Below are 19,045 nucleotides of genomic sequence, written 5' to 3' on the forward strand. Positions count from 1 at the left end.
GCTGGTAATGAAACTGACACTTTGTTGTGCATATTAAAGATGCCCAGAAGCCAAAAGAGGATGGAGAATAGGAGAAAATGCGATCAGATCTGGCCTGAATGAGCAAAGTGCTCTTACAGAGGAGTGGGAAAAGGAAGGAGGAAATCAAAACAATTCTGCAATGAATAGGCTCAGCCCCAGGAGCAAGTAAAACTTGGGCTTTTGATGCTGACTGTGTCTGCTTGGACACCTGAGGTTTTCACCCATCTGGGTGGTTACATTTGTCACTAGGTGGGAATCTGTACTCATCTAAACTAAGTTTCCCACTTCTCATTTGAATTTCATCTCCCTAGGTGATTGCTGAAGGTGTTTTCCCCTGCCAAGCTTTGTTCTTGTCCAAGTGTTTTGGGGGGGGTGTCAGGGGAGGAGAATTCATGAGCATGGAATTTGACTCAAAACCTGTCTTTACTTTCTTGTCCTTTGTGCATTTGGACCACTATGACTTTTCTGCTAAAAATATTAAGCAGAGAGGGCCACTGAATGGTCTTTCTTTCATACGACTTGTTTTCTCTTCCCTAGACTCATACGATGCCAAGCCCAGTGGCTCACCTGTCTGACATGGACTCACACGTGTGGCAGGAATATGAAGACTAATAACTACACAATCCTGTTCTGAAATTTATTCAGAGTTGCAACTAGATGCATGTGATCTGGGGGAAATGACTTCACGACATGCTGTGATACAGCCTTATCACAGCCCACAGAACCTTGTGTGAAAGCATTTGTCAATAACCTGTAGAAGGTAAAATCTAGTTGCTTGCAAAAATTTCTAAGGTCAGTAGAGATTCTGTGCTCAAGCTACAGGACCTCTGTCTAATGGTGTTGCCAGGCAAGTTAAATTTTTTAAGAAGAGGTCTCAGCATCAGCAAGGGAAGATGTTGGAAAAATTCTTTTAACTTTAGCTCAATAGTGTATGATCCCTATATTCACAGTTAATGCCTGGTTTTGTACCATACAGTGTTTATTACAAACAAACCTGAGATTTATGTGGCCTTGTTTTAACTCCCTACATCTAAGATTAGTAAGTCTTGTGCCAGCTAATACTTCCTTATTACTTATTTTAGTGATTAATATGTGCTAGCAGATATCTTTTGTTTTGAGAATGAGAATTGTGTGTCAGATCAAAGAATGATAAGAGCAGTACATTGTGACCTGACCACATATTTGAGGTACTCTCAAGGAGAAAAGATTCATCAGAAGATCGAGAACCATACCTGAATAGGTCCATGGAAACAATCAGCATAAATGCATGTATTCAGGAATTGTGATGCATATGTATTAGGTTGAAGAATATAACCTGGTCTTTTAGGCTACTGGGCATGCATGCTTTAAGGAGAATTCTCCATGCATCCAGTGCTGCTAATAAAGTAATGTCAACTTTCTAACCCAGCAAATTGGTTGGAGGGCTTGTTTCACTGTTTTCAGTGACAGTGGCATCTGCCCATGTGTACAAATTTTGGGTAACAGCAACTTTCAGATACACTTTCCCTACTAGACAGAGATACTGGCTAAAAATTCAGAAGTTTTCTGCTACTGATTGTTAAGTTTTCTGGTGATTGTAAGTATCTAAAATAACTCTTAACCTGCTGGAAAGAGCTGGTGACTGCTCATTATTGTTCAAACTGAACTTCCTTGCACCATGTAGAAGTTTTTTCATCTCAGAAAATAGTGCAAGGATTGTCTTCACAGGCACAAATATAAACTAACAAAAGAGAAATCAGGGAAATGTTTAAAAATCTTTTTACTCCCTTGACTACTTATGCCTTCTCTTCAGTCTACACTAGGTCTTTTTTCCATGATACACAATACATCCAATTTTCTCTCTTCACTCACTGGTTAACACATGTGAGAATTATTGTGTGGGAAGGAAAAGAAAATCTGCTATTTGAATGACAAGTCACAGTAGACAAAATCTACACTCTGAGTATCTACTCAGGGGACAGGTACTTTCTCCACCTTTCAGAGGTCAGCAATCAATGGTGTAAGTTTTAGGAGTATAAATGATTATGTATAAAAAAATCTTCCTTTATTAATTATTTTCCTTTTGTTTCAATTTCCCTGCAGAAATTGATCTGGGTTGCAATTTTAATTTCAGCAGGGCTGCTTGGAAAAGCAAACCTGAAAAAGAGGCTGTCATAAGCTGCATATCATTATTACAAATTCATATGAGCAAGATTGGGGTTTGGAATTCTGGCTTCTGCAGACTGCAGAATTGGTATTATTAGCTGCAATAATACCAAAGTGAGTTGTAGCCTGTGGAGGAAACATGTCAGGCATGTAATCCTGTTCTTAATTTAAAGTTTCTTTCTTCAGGAATATTAAATAAATAGATTGTAAACAGTTGAAATTACCACTCACACTTGGACAGCATCCTATATGCAAAACAAGCACTGAAGGACATATAAGTGACCCCACAATCTCTAAAGTTGCTTTCTAAGGAACCCTGAGACATTTGAATCAGCTCCATTAAAAACAGAAAGCATAAGAAGGATAGGAGAACACATCAATACATACCATTTTCAATTAATTTTTTTCCAAACAGAATTTGTTTGTATTCTTGCTAGCCTGTCATGGTAACCAGCATGCTACCAGTTGTTATAAAAATGATAACTTGATAAGCTATTGAAACCTTATGGTCCTGTACCAGGGAGTTTTAAGTTTCAGGGTACTCCTCTCTATTAAGGCAAAGAATCATAATCAGCCAAAGTCCAGTTACAGCTTCCCCTGATACCCAGTGTAGTGTGATTTTGCTCCATGGTGATGCAGCGTTGCAATGATTTATATCAAAGCAAGCAAACTTCAAGCTGAATCTGCAAAAAATATAGGGAATGTCAGCAATAGGAACTGCTAACATGTTTCAGTTTCTATGAAGCTGCAGAGAAGCCCACTATGAACATTACAAAGCTGAGAACATTTCCCTAGTCTTTGATTTCTTACTTTTGAAAAGTTGTAATGGAGCCAGCAGGTAGCATAAGACAATCAGGAAATGTTTTAGCAGAAAATACCACATATCTAAATATCTTCTATAGCTTTGTACTATCTATACATTCCTTTGCTTTGTGGAAAGACAGAGAGCTGCTGCAAATAAAACTAAGGTCTCTAGAGGATAATCATGTAAGACAGCGATTATGCTCTGCAGCATTTATTTACCTGTCCACAATCATAGGCAGGTATTAATGACAATGGAAAAAGCAGTCAATGATAACACCAGATGAAGAAAGTATATCAGCATAAATATTAAAATACCTGACTAGAGTCAATCAGTTTTGTGTCAATTAGCAGAGGTGAAAGGGAAAGACATGCTCTTTTCTTCCTTATTTTTCCATGCTTTAAAAGTAGGACAAGTAAAACACTGTCCAGTCGCCTGATCTTCTTAGATGAATTCTGTTGTTGTATAGTTACACATTTGTGCCTGAAGACCAAAACGACCCTTAGTGCTGTGGATTAAAAGACACAAGACCAAAAACATTTTCTGAGTGCAGTTTCATGACATGGGGTTCTTATTTCTGGTCTCTGCCTTAACTGAATCAGACCAGAAAAATGTGATGTTCCAAATACAGCAGGCAGGAAAAGGACAGGAGTTTTGTGGCCTCCATTTCTTCCAGTCTACCCATGTGGACCAGTTCAGCTGTCAGGGACAGCCTCTCTACATCAATCCTCATTAGTTCCTTGACAATTTGAGATGTCAAGTTCCTTTTTACATTGCCTCAGTTTCCACATTTTCTGTGATTTACTATTCAGTCGTTCTCTTTCTAACTTCATTTCAAGGCAATATGTCTGAAACTCCTCTGACTTTGTCTTCTTGGAGCTATCTGAAACTTAGGGAAGCTCCAGTTTTATTTCTTGCCTAGATGATCCAGTCCAGAGCTGTCATCTGTTAGCTTTTTCCCCCTCTGAAATGATTCACTTAAAAACTTCTTTCTCTCTGAATCAGCCATCAGACACTTGAGAGCTCACGAAGTAGCAGAAAGCTGCTTTTTCTCATTCTTGTACCACTATCTCTGTGGTGTAAAATCAGATAGTAAAAAGGGGTGAGGCAGTCGAGGAGACCTTCATCATGTGCCCTAAAAATCTTTATACCAGAAAACAGTATGAGACTGCAGCACATATTTATTTACACCTTGACTAACTGAATTTATGTTAAAAGTGGATTTTTTACAATGATTCCTCCATAATCAGTTTTTTTTTAAAATGCTGATTTCATCTTTTCTTTTGCATTCAAAGGCATAAGAGAGAATTTTGTTGCACTCTAATAAAAAACATTCTTAGGGCTTGGTATTGCAATTATTGGAAACTGGGGCTGTTAAAAATGAAATGACAGCTCTGTATTAGCTAATGGCATATTTTAGGAATAATTCCTTTTTATTCCATAAAAATCTCAATATTTACCTCTATTCAGTCTTTTAAATGACATGATAAATTATTGAAGCTGTGTTTTTAAAATATGAGAATTTTTCATACCTTTTATCCTCTGTGGAGTCATTTGCCTTACAGGATTCTTATTGTGACTTCTTATATCTTCAATATAAACTGTTTCTACCAAGTTTCAAGCATTATTGGTCTTGTCAATATTATTTCAGGGTTTGTTGATTTCAGGAAACAGAGTTATCACTGTGAAAGCATTATTGGTATGCTCATTAGGAGAAAAAAAATGTGCTTTACATCTGTATTTATAAATTATTCCTTGATCAGACTGTCAGTACTGTACACTTAGAACAGCATCAGAGCACTGAAATAGTAATAATAAGGGGAAACAGCAGTATCACCTTTATCCCTTCTAAAAATGGTGCTGCCACAAATGTTAGGAAGGCAGGGCATGGGAAATACTGCTCGTGCTGCAGCATCACAGCTCTTAGGAGAGGGGCTCCAGAGTTCCTGGGAGAGCAGAGCAACAGCCAGGCTGGAAACACTGGGCTCAGGTTTGCAGTGCTCCTGCCTACAGTTACCTGGAAAAATAAATAGGCCAGCTCAAAATCTGGTTCAAAAAGTCTGTGTTTAAAAACCAGTGAGAACAGGTCCAGTATCAGCACTGAAAAAAGTTTGAAAAGGCAGCAAAGTCAGCATAAGCAGATGAAAGGTTTCTGAAGGAGCCAGCAAACTGAGAAGTACATTTACCAACTCTTGACAGTTCTAACTAGGGAGATTTGGAGCAGATAACAAGGAGATATTTTTAATATTATTGAAATATATCACAACAGGAAGGATATGTTGGGAAATTGGACTCTCCATGCGTCTTTGTCATGCAGGTTTGTCATCACGTCAGGTTGACATCCTGGGGATAAAGGATGCTGATGAGCTGGGGAAAGGGTGGGGAATCAGTAATGTTCCTTCCTGGTGGAAAAGCAGGCAAAAGCAGTGCCACAGCCAGCCCATGTGATGCTCTCAGTCCACACCCCAGGCAACACCTGCTGAGCAAAGCAGGACCTTCAGGGAGCAGCATTTGCACTGGGCAGCTCATGAGCTGATTGCTTTTGTGATGGGAGCATGTGGGGGTTTTAATCACATCTAATAACAACCCAGCTGCCAAAGGCAAGCAAGGGGATGGAATCTGATTCTTCTCCACCCAGCATTGTTGTGAAACTAGCTGTTGACTTCCATGCTAATAGAGCCAAAACCAGCAGACCCAGGTTTAAAATGTAGTTCTAAGATATAATAGCATGTTTGGTTTTAGTTTCTTTAATAGCACAGCCAGGAAAGTTGATCCTTCATGGAATACTTTGCTAAAATGAAAAGAACATCAATATTTTTCTTCCAAATAAATACATATTTGAATTTCATCAAACAGGATCCTTGTAAAAATAATTACGAAAATAGATATTAGCTGAGCATGAACAAAACTACCCCTTGTTTACCTGAATTAGAAAAAGGATGATTAATGGTAATGAACGTGTTACATTACTCATTTGTCAAAAAAGATCAATAATGTTAAATACCCCAAGAATGTCACAAAGCTGCCTCCAGTGCTGTGCAAGTTTTGTGAACAATTCTTGTGGAAAGCTGTCTGTCGAAGGGGCCACTCCTCCACACACAGAGTTCTGCCTCCTGCTTCTCTCCTACCTCCTGCTTGGTGCTGAGGAATGACCCCTGCTAACAGGGGGAAAAATAAATCTAGAAAATAAGTATGGTAATTTTTTTGCTTTTATTTGGTTATTTTGCAATTCAGATAATTTCATGGGGGCAGGAATAGCTACAATTAGGCAGAGCATTAATCCCCAGAAGGGGGATGGGGGAGGATGGGGGAACTCATCAGCGCTGCCCCTGTGCAGTGGAAGGGGCTGGGGGTTCCTGCTGGCCGCCCCTGCCGGCCCTGCTGCTGCTTGAGAAGAGCATGACACAGCCCAGGAGGAGAGGCCAGAGCATTGCTTGTGGCAACACTCTCTCCCTGTAGCTCTTCTGTAATTATTTCACAGTTTTTATGTTCCTGTGTGATGCAATGCAAATTCCTGGAGGCAGCAATGCTTGCCATGAAGGACCAATTAGTGGTCATCTCAGGAGAACTCACGTGGTTGTATCCAGTTGTCACTGAGTCACATCCAGAAGTGGTTTATGTGGTGAGCAGGGATTACTTTTCTCATTAAGAGTCTTGCAATACTGGGAAACAGCAATATGATAGAGCCTACATAGTAGTTTGAAGTCAGATACTTAGAATTCATAGTAATTAAATGTACTCTGACAAGTAATCATCTGACAATCTTTTTAAAGTTACTATAGCACTCACTCTGCAGATTTGAGGGCAGATGCCCTTAGTTTGTATAGAGGAGTGGGATAGAGATACATATCATCTTCCTGATTTTTCACTGTTTCCCCTTCTCATCCTGAGTGAGTTAATTTAACCTTCCCTTGGCTCACTTTTCCCACCTACAAATTATGTACATTGTTGTTTAAGTACCTCAGAGAGATATTTCAAATTTTAATTAGTGTTTGTAAAATGCTTTGGGTTATTTGGATCAAAATGTGATTTATTATTCAGTAATGTATGTTATTGTGTGGTAGGTGTACACTGCGTGTGCTGCAAAGTAGAGTGGCAGCAAATACACTCATTTTTACTTTGTTATCTGTTTATATAATGTGGGCCGCAAGATTCCCTTTCTTTGGTTTCATTTCCAACAAGTTTGATCAAAGTTGTTTTGATTTTTCACAGCCTTGCCCTTAATAGGTGTTCTAGTGCTTTTTATGTGAAAAAGACCTAATCATACGAAGGGAAGGGACTACTAATAACCTGATACAGTAATACTAATTGGACTCCTCCATATATTTTTACTGAGGTCTTGTTCTATATGGACATGAATGTATGCATATCATATTGCCTAAATGTCATGCTAGTATGTGAGGTCTGAGTTCTAGATTGTGATTTCAGGACAATCCAGTTAGAATCCCGTCCAAAAACATGCCAAAAAACTCTCTTCCCATACACCAGGTCCCAGGAACATGGAGCACACAGGGAACCTAGGACTGTGCAGGAATGGGAAATGAATCCTTCTAGTGAGATTTGCTTTAACTCATCCTTGTAAGGAAGACCCTGCAGACTGGAACAAACTGGAGATTGTATCTGTATTCTCAGAGAGATAATTTGCCAGTTGCAGTATCTCCAGATGAGGATATGAGCTCTGAATCAATCAACTTTGTTTACATTTTTATTGATATGAGTAGATTTCTCTGCAAGTTGTTTCAGCTAGGAATGACAGACCAAGCCAGAAAGCCTTTTTGAAGTTCACTGCAGTACAAACCTACGCTTCCAAAGATATCCTACCAACAGCATCACTCAGGTCCATCTTATGCACTTGCGCATTGATTTGTTTTCATCTCTGCCCTGTCCATTTGCAGGTTTATTTCCGTGATAATCCTTCTGAGCCCGCTCTGTCCTTGTTGGGCAACCAGCAAGAGAGAACTAGGGGAAGATGATCCTGTGCTTTTAGCTCTTAAAGAAAACAAGCTGTTAGAAATGTGCATATTAAGGGCAGAATAGGATATCCAGTTGTGGAAAATACACAGCACAATCCCTCCTGGAGGGAACAGAAAACGGGCTGCTAAGAGTGAAATCTTCAGGAGAAAACCCAGGGCTTAGGGAAGATGAGCAAAACCAAGTGGTGAGGGAAAGAGCACTTCTGCTTTGCATGATACTGTGGGTGGATTTGCCTTCAGTTATGCTGAGGCATCAAACACCAAGTTCAGAAAAGGAAAAATAGTATCAAACTGGCAGGGTGCAAATATAAACTCTTTATAAGATCAAGTGGAAAGATGAGAATATGACAGGCAGAGGGAAGCTATGGAGAGGCCACAGAGACTTGTGGTGATGCTTGCTGGGGCTGCAACACCATACCCCCGCCCCCCATATTTTAAAGTGTTTAAAGTCTGTAGCAAACAATTATAGCAAACTAAAATTCAAAGTAACTGCTTTGATTATGAGGAATTAGATCAAATGCACTGTTTTTGGCAGAATTTTAACAGAATGGATGACCTGCATAAAGAAAGAAAAGGAAAAGGACAAAATTACTGGGTGGTGTTGACCACAAGATGGATTGGAACTCAAACACAATTTCTTACAGATGAATTTTAATAACTATGAATTTATTGAAATACATATGTGTAAGTATGTACGATGTACCCTCATGTGCCCCACAATACATTCAGAAAGATCTGTCTCAACTTTGTAAAACACACAAAACTAAATGATTAACAGTGGTTTGAAACAGAGCTGACACTGGCAAATTAGAACAGTAATTCACTATGTCTTAAGACTTGAACTCAATTCTTCTACAAAGAGCTAATTCACTATATGGAGAGAAGGAAGAATCACTCAGGACAGCAGTGAGGTCTGTAATAACCTGTTGTCTCTTTCTTTCCTGCCTCCAAGGTTTCACTTTTCCATGTAACCCTAAAGAGTGGACACAAAAGACATGTATTTGCTTGAAAGGTGAGAAATAAAATATATGTCTGGACTTTAAGTGGCTCCACACAGCACTGGTTCTTGAGTTTGATTTTCTTACCTGTCTACATACAGCCCTCACTCAGTTCCTCTGCTATTGTGCTCAGTGTCACTTTTGCTGAAGGAAAGTGGCTGAAATGTCGCTTTAACCAAACATCTTGAGATTTTGGAGACAGGTCTGAAACTGAAAAGAGATTGATTCTCACGGGAAAATCCTGTTGTTGGACAAGGAGATGTAAATCACAACTGGCTTACAAAACTAGTGAGAAAACAGATATTTTTCTTGCTAAATTGGCAAAGGGGGGAGGCTAGGCTGTCAGGCTAAGGAATCCAGCTTTTCCAGGGCCTGGGCTCCTCTGCTCACCTGAATGCATCTGGGAGAAACTCTACTGCTAGTACTGAAGCTGTCATGTGGTTTTTTTCTCACAAGCATCTTCCCAAGGTGTCTTTGACATCACTCAGTTCCCACCAGTAGTGTACAACAACTCTCATCATTCTTATCATTGCTTATTTTAAGCTTCTAAATAGTTTTCTTTTCCATTGGAGGAATTTTCCTGAGTGCAGCAAGGAAACCATTCTACACATCTTATAAGAGGGCTAATGCCAAGCTGAGCCCACCAGGACCCATGTGCAGAAATGGAACTGCCCGAGTGGCTGCCTGCCATTTCCCATTGTTTCAGTGGCTCCCTCTGGAGCCATTCACTGCCCCTGTGAATGGAATTACTGATTTATATTTAGGGAGCTGGGTATAAAACTCTGGGAGAGAGCTGGGGGTACTAACGTGGTGTAGAAACCTAGTGCTCAGGAGAAGAATCAGAGGCATGCAGAGACAGCCCTTCCAGACAATCAGGGAATACAGGGTATCAGGCAAGGGGAAATGTAAGGTCGCTGGTCTGGGGACCAGCTGTGACTGCCAGCAGCAGTGTGCTGTCCTCACAAGTCCTATTTCCACCTGAGCAGGAACCAGTGGAGGAGGAGGCTGGATCTCTGTGCCCTCTGGCCAGCTGAGCAGAGGAGTATACCAGATATACACACCAGAGGACAGAGTGTCCAGTGCCTGTACCTCCTCTTGGCTCACTCTTCAGTTTATATTATAGCTCTTTTTCTACGACTTGCCCACTTTAAGCAGTCATTACTCTTTTTTTAATCTCCTAACAATACAGAAAATTTCACCTTCTGCATTTTATATGGCTCTGTCACTACCCTCTAATATTTTTGATTTCAAGAGCTTTTTCTGAACCTTTTAATTCTCAAGACTGGAAATCTTTTTCAGATAGTAATTCAGTCTTCTTTAAAAATCTCTACCTATATATTCACTGCTGTGATCCAGAATGGTTCATTCTTCCATTTCTGCCTAAATCTTCCTTTAGAGTTCATTTATTTTTAGTTTTGCCAATAGTAATTTTCTTCAATAGGAAGTTTTTGTATGCTGGAGAATAATCTGAATGATTTTTTTCCTTTCAGGTTTTAGCAAGTTTCTTTTTGTTTTTCCTTCAAAAGATGGTGGATAGATTTGCCATGAGATGATTCCTAGAGAATATGTGAGAGCATGCTAACATCATCTGACACCTGTCAAACCAGCCATCTTCCCCCATGTCTCGTGCTAGAAATCGAAGCCCAAAGGTAGGTGTCCTCTGAGATGGTGGTAATTTCCAGTAAGCAGATTTAGAGGAAAATGCTTTTTTTTTTCTTCTTCTTTCAGGGCTTTCCTGAAGAAATGAAAACATTCTCTCTTTATTTTTATAGCTCACTGTTAGCAGTTCTTCTCATTTACACTTACATACTCATACATGCATACAAATGTACGTATGCATACACTTATTTACAGTAAGAAATAACTGTACTAAAATCTTTAATGATACTGAGGAAGCAGTCACCTGTTACTCTGCTCTGGCAGTTTCAGCTGTCTAGTGAACTTGAGTTATTGTGGTGATTTATCATAACTGCTTTAAGCCATATGCTATATTCTGCACCTATATTTTATATTTATAGCTTCCTGTATTGCATACTTAAATTTTCATCTTCTTTTCACAATGAAAGAATTTTTAATGTGAAAAGCACTAACTAAAATTAGGTAATGATTACTCCTTGTCTCATCCTTGATACCTGTTACCTTTTTTTCAAGTAGTTGACCAAATTTGTACCCATTTTACCTGCATTCAAAAATTTGGGTCACAGGGGTGAATAATGTTAAGGTCAGCAACTGTTGGTAGTTTCCTACAGATTTCTGTATTAGATGTGTAAACAATCTTGGCTGAGGCTGAAGGTCTTTGCCTAAAGTCCCTGAGAAATGGAGCTGTTGATGATGGAGCTGCTGGAGCATGTGCCCTGCCTGCAATGCCTTCCCAGGACATGGCTCACTTCCCTTGGCTGTGTATTCTCACCTGATCAGGGCAGCTCTTTTCTCTCTTGGCTGCCCTGGAGGAATAGTTTCAGGGGTGGTTCTGCAAACCAGATCACCAAAATGAGCCAGGCAGAGGAGCTGAGAGGTCTCTGGTAACACAACATCCTTTCACCAGTCTGGTTTCATGGGCCATGATCTGCAGAAGCAGAATGGGGAGGGCTGGGGATTGGCAGCCACAAGCTCTTCCCTACTGGAAAAAATATCTTCACCACTGAAGGAAATATCAGTAACTACAGAGAGCATAAAAATAATGTAGGAACGTCAAGACCTTTATTAATTAATATAATTGATCTTGATAACTACTGTATCTGTGCCTTGAGGTCAGTTTAGGGTTTTGCCTAACTTTCTGCCTCTTGTTTTGCACAGAGTTACCAAATAATTTGCACTACCTATGCCATAGTTACCAATTCTTCCTTCCCCTGGTTACAATACTTGAATATACTGTAGTAGTTACTCAGATAGTTTAGTTTTCTTGTTGTTTCTATTGGAGGAGAGACAGCAGAAAGGAGGAGGTAAATAGCAGATTTGATCTTTAAATTGAACTCTGCAGGATAGGAGATGTTACAATGCTTGGTAGATGGCAGAGCCTGAAATGCAAGACAACTCTCTGCCCCTGAAATGCTACCAGCCTTCTTTACTTCGCCTTCCAAAATAAAACACAAAATAAATAAAGCTTCCAGCATCAGTAAACTTCCCACTGTTTGAACTGGCAGCTGGCCAACTCATTTGGACTGTTCTCCCCACTGGTATAAAACACGCATGCAAGGAGGGAAAAAAAGGTGAGGAGGCCCCTATGATGGCATATAAAAGAATGCCTTGCCAATTTTCTTATTTGAACAATATAACAGAAAATCTTGGACTCAGTGTTTAAAAACAAGCTTACTCACACTCTTTTATAACTCTAATTTTTTTTTTTTGAGCATTTATCACTTAAAAACATGCAATTGTTCATCTGAGTGAATAAATATACAAAACCCATTCCTCTTTGAAGTTTTAGCTGGGATTCAGGAAAATAGGGAGAAAAAAATATCTGCAAATAGATGCAGCAGTTTTCTGGGAGTTTAGTCTCCCTCCTGGACAGCAGTGGCACACGTGTTTGGATTCTCTGGTGTATGTGTTGGGGTTCCATGGCTGAATGCATGAATTGCACAGGCAGTGGACTGAGCTGCATTTTCAGCATGGTTTCTGCTCAGTCACTTATAGGTATTTATGATTTGGTTTTAGAAACATCCAGACTCTGCCCCACATGTTCTAGAAATTTAAAACCAGAAAGGTCCTGCACAAGTACTGGCTGCACATGGGTTATTTTTTGAATGCTGATGTATATGCAGAGATTATTGATATATGTTGATAACAATTGACAATTAAAAAGTATTTGATATAAGTGATGAAAACATCTACCTGGGAGGTTTGCTCAGTGTCAGCTACCTTGAGATCTGAACCCGGGTTACTGTCTGTACATTTCAGTCTGTGTTTCTGGATTTACACAGGTGAAATGTTGACCTAGAGGAATATGGAACAAACCACTACAGCTTTAAGCTGCAGAGGTTTATAAAAAAAAAAAAAAAAAAAAAAAGAAAAAAGAAAAAAAAGGGCAGAAACAAAGGCAAGCAGATGGCTAAAGATGAAGGTCACATCAGATTGAGAAGTTTGTCAAAATGTGATGACATAGGTAATCTGTAAACTGTTATTGCACCTAGCTGGAGGTGCTGAAAAACATTTTGAAATTACAAAAAACACTGGAGTCACCAGCACACAGGCAGGAATGATAGCCTGGAGTGGTTCTGCTCTATGGATGAATGCCAGATGTGGAAAGCGACATATCTGGAATTAATGATATTAAACATGCTTTTCTTTTATGCTCAATAATAACTCTATTATGATTGATACAAACCGCAGACACTTTATCTAGTACAAATGGAATCGTCTGTCATTGACTATATTAAATCATCAATTTCTGCATGATGAGAATCGTTTAGGGTAACTAATCATCTGTCTCGTTCTGAAGTCTTTAAGGCTGATCAGATAACGTTTTGAATACTGCCTGAGCAACCATGACAATCTAACCCTTCCATGTAAGGATTGAGAGGGGCCCATTATGCCGTCAAAGCCTGTGGAAATATCACAGCTCTTTCTCTACATAATACCCTGCTGTAAATAAATCACTCTCCACCGCAAACTTTATTGATCACAAGCACTTCCATGCTTGTGTCTAGTGAAGTCTCTACAGAATAAAATGCTGCTTTATATTTTGTCTTGTCAAAATATTAAACGGCTCTGTCAAGCGGAGTCAGGCTAGCAGTGATGGTGTAATTCTGCTGTAGCCCTTCTCATTCCCTCTTTCTATCTCAGCTGCCAAGCTTACAAAGCAGGATTTTTTTTATAAACTTTCCAATTATAGTCTCGTAAGATTATGAAGCCTTAAGATAAAGTGTCCTAATTTAGAGTGGTGGAGTACTGGAACCACTAGACAAGACCCTGCTAGATAAAATATTTCTCACAAGAAAAAGATAACCTGGCTTATTTATATACACAACATTAATGGGCAATAGGAGATAGCCTGGAATATCCCTATTATTTTAGCAAGTGAGATAGAAATATTTGAATTAATTCAAGCTCAAAGTGTTTATTATTCACAGACAAAAAACATCCCTCTTATTACGAGACAAATGTACCAAAGGAGGAAACTGAGAGGCTCCAGGTTAGCACAGAGCTTTGTATTTCCATACCCTATCGTTAGTTTGTAATTGTGTAAATAAGATAATATATCTGAAGTGATACTAAGCACCGTCAGGGTTTGGGGGGGAGGGAGGACTGCTCCTGCCTCCGACTTCAGCTCACGTTGTGTTTGTCGTTGGATGGTCTCACTTCAACACTGCTTAGCCACACAGAGCGCTGCTCTTCTTTAACACCCCGCGAATCTCCGGGGGAAAAACCTGGGGTCTTGCAGAGCTTTGCTGAGAACAGCCCGGGCAGATTGTAAGGAGATTTGGGGCTGTCCTTGGGAAGAAGCCGGAGTGCTTTCAGGGCTGCTTGACGTTGTAATAGTATTCACTACCTCAGGACTGCAGAATCTTAAGCTCTGTCAAGCATTCCCATATGCTTCGCTCTCCAGGAAAGGCGAATAAGAGCCAAAAGTGGTGGCAAAAAATTCTAACCTGTGCTGAAAATAAGGCTGAAACACAGAAACCGGGAACTGACAATGACTTCCTGACTTCTGGGCTTCTCAGGGAATCGGAGAAAATCCGGTCTCAAAATCACCATGTTTTATTCCCTTTCCCTGTTTGATTTTCATGCAGGTAGAGTTTCTGTTCAGGGAGCATAAATGTGGAGTTCACAACCAACCTTCTTTCTCTTGGTTGTCTTTTTTTTTTTTTTTTTTTTTCCCTGTGACAAATCAAAATCCATATTAGGTGAGAGAACAGCAGAGAGACCATCTGCAGAGGAAGATGGGCAATTGTGAAAAGAGGTCGAGAACAGAATAGGGAAGAAGGAGCAGCAGAGCCAGGGGTCAGCGGAAGGACAGAGGCCGTGAGATGGAGGTGTACCCACTCATCCCACACGTAAGCTCCTTTCTCTGAGGCAGCGGGGAGCGATCGCTCTGAAAAGCACCTACCGCAAGGAAGTCCTGACTCTGCTGTGCCTTACAGATATGACTCAAACAGAGATACTCAGTCTCAAAATGAAAGCAGGCAGAGTGAAGTTACTGATGTGTCGGACACTTGACAGTGAGGGCTCCTGAGCAGCGGAGTGCTGGCTGTCCCCATGAGTGACAGGCGCACCGTCAGGTTTTCCAAACTGCGTATGCAATCACCCCAAATAGTTCTTTTGTGTCATCAAGAAAATTTACTTTTTAAGCTATGCTAGCCAAAAAGTGTTGCAGTGACCTAAAGCAGACATGGGCAATCTCTGAGCCAAGTAACTGCAGGAGTATTTAGAAGTCCTAAAATGTTCTGGCCACTCTCCTTTGTCCTTGCTTTTCCTGGTCTATGAATTGTTCCCCTCCAAAAAGGACTTAAAGATTCCCTTACAAGACTTCAACAACTTCATTTTCTCCTTTTTTATTACCTTTAGTTTTGTCCAATTAGGGGAAAAGTGAGGAGCCTCTTACATCAGTAATGGCAATAGTTAATGACAGGAATACAGGCTGTGAAAAAGCAGTTTTTAGTAAAAAACTTCATTAAATATTTTTGAATAATACAAATTTATAAAATTAATTTTTTTGGAAATCTTGCAAAACACAGAAAGCTGCAAAATTCAGTAATTACTGCATTAGTAATTATTATTGCTCTGAATTAAAGAAAAAGTGAAAGGCATCAGTGGTTGAGAACTCTGTACCCTTCCAGTGCTTTATTATCTAAAGAAAAATTATTTTAAAATTACTAAATGAAATACTAGATTGCTCTTTCCCTAACTTTTTGTGTTCATGTCTCATCTACATTCTTAAGAAATTATGTTTACCTGGAATACCATTGCTTGCTTCCTTTGGTTTCATTATACAGTTTTGACAAATTGCAGTCTACCATCCAAACTTTCTTTTGAGATTTTCAAAGAAATCAACTTTAATAATAAGAATGGCTTGTGTTATGGAAGAGTATAAATACATCCATAACTAATAAACTGATTTATCTGTTTGTAGACATTATAGGACAGTTCTAGGTCATAGTTAAAAATGCATAGCAAAGAACCTAAAAAAGAAAATAAGTGCAGTGTTCTCATTATTTAAAATGATCGTTTTTATAAGTATAAAAAGAAGTCCAACAGTAAGCAGCAGAGTTTGCATGAAATGTGATAAAACATTTTTGTTATGCAAATAGAGTTAATGTAATTAAGAAAATGCACTGTGACTGTCTTCAAGTTAGAACTAAGCTGCAGAGCTCAGAAACAATGGATAAAAAAAACGAAAAAGGTATTACTCAAAAAAGGTAACTATTAGTGACAAGTCAGTCTATAGCAACACCAGAGATTACTCTGGTGTCAAAGAACTGCTTTTCATGGCTGAACAACTTCAGGATCAAACACCTGGAACAAGATAAACAGCCTTACTTAAAACATACTTCCATGAAGTAGTTTGCTGTCCTTTAACTTTCACTACTTTTGTGGGCATGGTTTGTAGGAGGAAAAAAGGAGGGAGGGGAAGGGAGAGAGAGAACAGATCCTTCAAGAGTGGTGTGGTTTGGTCAAAACCTCCAGACCTTGAAAATCTTTGCATACTAACATCTGAAACAGGTGGTCCTGGGCTCATTTTGTGAGCAGAAGTTGCTGTGTGTCGACCTTATGCTCCTGAGCCTTCTCAGATGTGTAGCCAGGAGGGATCTGTCTGACTGCGTGTGATTTTTTTATATCTTTCAGCTGAATCACAGGTCTTAATGCAAAATGCACTCAGGGACAGCACAGGGAATTGTGACACTCCCTATAGGACTTTTTCACTATAAACCAATAAATGGATTACACTGATCTCTGTAGTTTTTTCATCTATGATTGCTAAAATGTGGTTAAAGTCTTCATTTTAATATTTAACAGTAATAATCTTCATTTAATCAGCAATACAAGCATAATTTATTGGAAACCTCATAGACTCTCGTGAGTGGAGATTTTCTGTGGTAGTTACTAAGGGCTGGGAATAGGGCAGGCACATAAGAAAAGAAAATAAAATTCCCCTCAATGGCACGCAGAAAGCTGGAGATGTAAAGAGAGAAGGGAAGATGCAAATAGCAATAGTGGGTGAAAGCATGGGTATTGCTTCACATTTAATGACTGACTGCGTTAAGGACCCATGTCGTCTCCTCTGGCCAATCATTAACTGCTTGGAAATGTCCTCCCATTAGCTCTTATTGTTAACAACAAGTTACTAATACATATTTAACAGCATTCATTATTTTTTTAGCTGCCTCATAGCAGCCTCAGTGAGCGAGTGTGAGCAAATGGAAACTGCATCCCCCAAGCTCTGAGAGGCAGAGGAGAGGAGCAGAGCAGAGCTCCATTTTCCCCGGAGCAGCCGCGCTGCTGCCCTGCTCAGAGCCTGGGCTTTGTTACAGGAGCCCTCTCGAGTGCGTGTGCCCAGGCAGATGCAGTAGAAGCCTGGTTTTCTGAAACATGAGTAGTAGTGCAGATTTAAAACAGTGTTGAGCATGCAAACTGTCTTTTTTTCCTTTTTTTTTATTTTTCTTTTTTTTTTTTTTTTTTTAAATAACAACAAAAAAGAAAGTAGATAATTATGTTGCAAGTATATGACCATGAACAATTCTGTTGGTTTTTTTTCTTCCTTGGGATTTTCTTTAAAATTTTTTCTTCCAAAGTCTCTCCTTTCAGTTGGTCTGTATCATGTTTTTTTAAACAGTAGGAATTTAGAAAAACAACTAAACTACTGATGTGGTATTAAAATGCATTATTTTAAACACAGAGAGTAATGACTTTAGAAGTTATAAGTCTTCAAAATTCTATTAACTCATTTCCAGCTGGATAAACAGAAATGCGCAAACCAGACTAACTTGTAGGGAGTAACAAACAGGCCATGAGCCTGAAGGCCTGCCCTGTATGTGTGTCTCACATTGACTCAAAAGATCCCTAGGCAGAATTTGTTATCTGAGGAAGTGAAAGTAGACAATTTATTGCAGCTAGATCCTCAAAAACAGATTCACAATTATCAAATAACAGAATCTGTTAGTTCTGCTGCCTTCAGTAAAATATCAGATCTCCATGGAAATAGGATTACAGGAGAAACCATATTAGATTAGGGTTCATCTGGCTCAATTTCCTGTCTCTGACAATAGCCAGTACTTCAGAGCAGGGTGGCACAAATACAGTATTAAATATACATAATTTTTCAGTCTAACTGTATATAATCTGACTGTAAAATCATCCTTTCTCCTGCTCTATGCTTTGTCCTTTCACTTTCCTCTTATATGTCTTTGGCCCTTTGTCTCCTGAAGTGTGATGCTTTCTACATTTTGGGCTTTTCTGGGAAAATTATTGAATATTTGAACTATCTCTAAGTCATATGACATTGGTTAAATGCTGTCTGGAGTATAAAAACTTGACAGAGTGCATTTTTTGATGCTTGAGCTTTGTCTACTCACTTGGTGTGCTGTTGTGGCTACAATACCAATGCAATGTAATATTACTATTTTGGATCTGTAGACTAGTAACTCATAAAATCCCAGTAAAAATTCCACTACATTTAAAGAGTCAATAATCTTACATTGAACTAAATCCAGGACAGATAAATAATGCTGAACACATTTCCTGAACACAGCATCTAGTGCTGCCTGATAACCCATATCTCAAAACTTCCCTCAAAGTCCTTTTTATATCTGGGCCCTGTTGTTTGGTAGTGACTGATGGTTGTAAACTAATCAGTGTGAGGTGCCAGTGAGGAGGTCAGAAATCTGCTACAGATATTGTTTGCAATGCAAAGATCTGCTTGACTCAACTTTGGACGACAAGTTATGCTGGAACCCAAAACTCCCATTGTTCCCACAGCTCCAGGCATACCTCCTCCCCAAGGAACTAAAGGTAATATTTGTGGGTTTTACCATAATTATTTTTCTTCAGTGGGAAACCCAAGTGAAACAGATTGTGGCTTAAGATGCACTAAAATGTTCTCACTTTTGGAAACTCTTTGATACCCTTTTCTTTTGGGTATTTTAGGTTTTATGGGCTGGGTGCAGAAAGTT

The 19,045-nt window shown here is 39.3% G+C and overlaps 1 long non-coding RNA gene across 1 annotated transcript; it reads right to left on the minus strand.

Annotated features, from left to right (window-relative positions):
- Positions 1-8,751: 8,751 nt before the first annotated feature.
- LOC135308753 (uncharacterized) lies at positions 8,752-11,518 on the minus strand. Its single transcript, XR_010369126.1, has 3 exons — positions 11,350-11,518; positions 9,027-9,149; positions 8,752-8,914 (listed from the first exon to the last, which is right to left on the minus strand). It is a non-coding gene; the product is annotated as an uncharacterized LOC135308753 (long non-coding RNA).
- Between the last annotated feature and the right edge of the window lie 7,527 nt (positions 11,519-19,045).

Source organism: Passer domesticus, chromosome 10 (assembly GCF_036417665.1).
Source record: "Passer domesticus isolate bPasDom1 chromosome 10, bPasDom1.hap1, whole genome shotgun sequence".
NCBI classification, from domain to species: Eukaryota; Metazoa; Chordata; class Aves; order Passeriformes; family Passeridae; genus Passer; species Passer domesticus.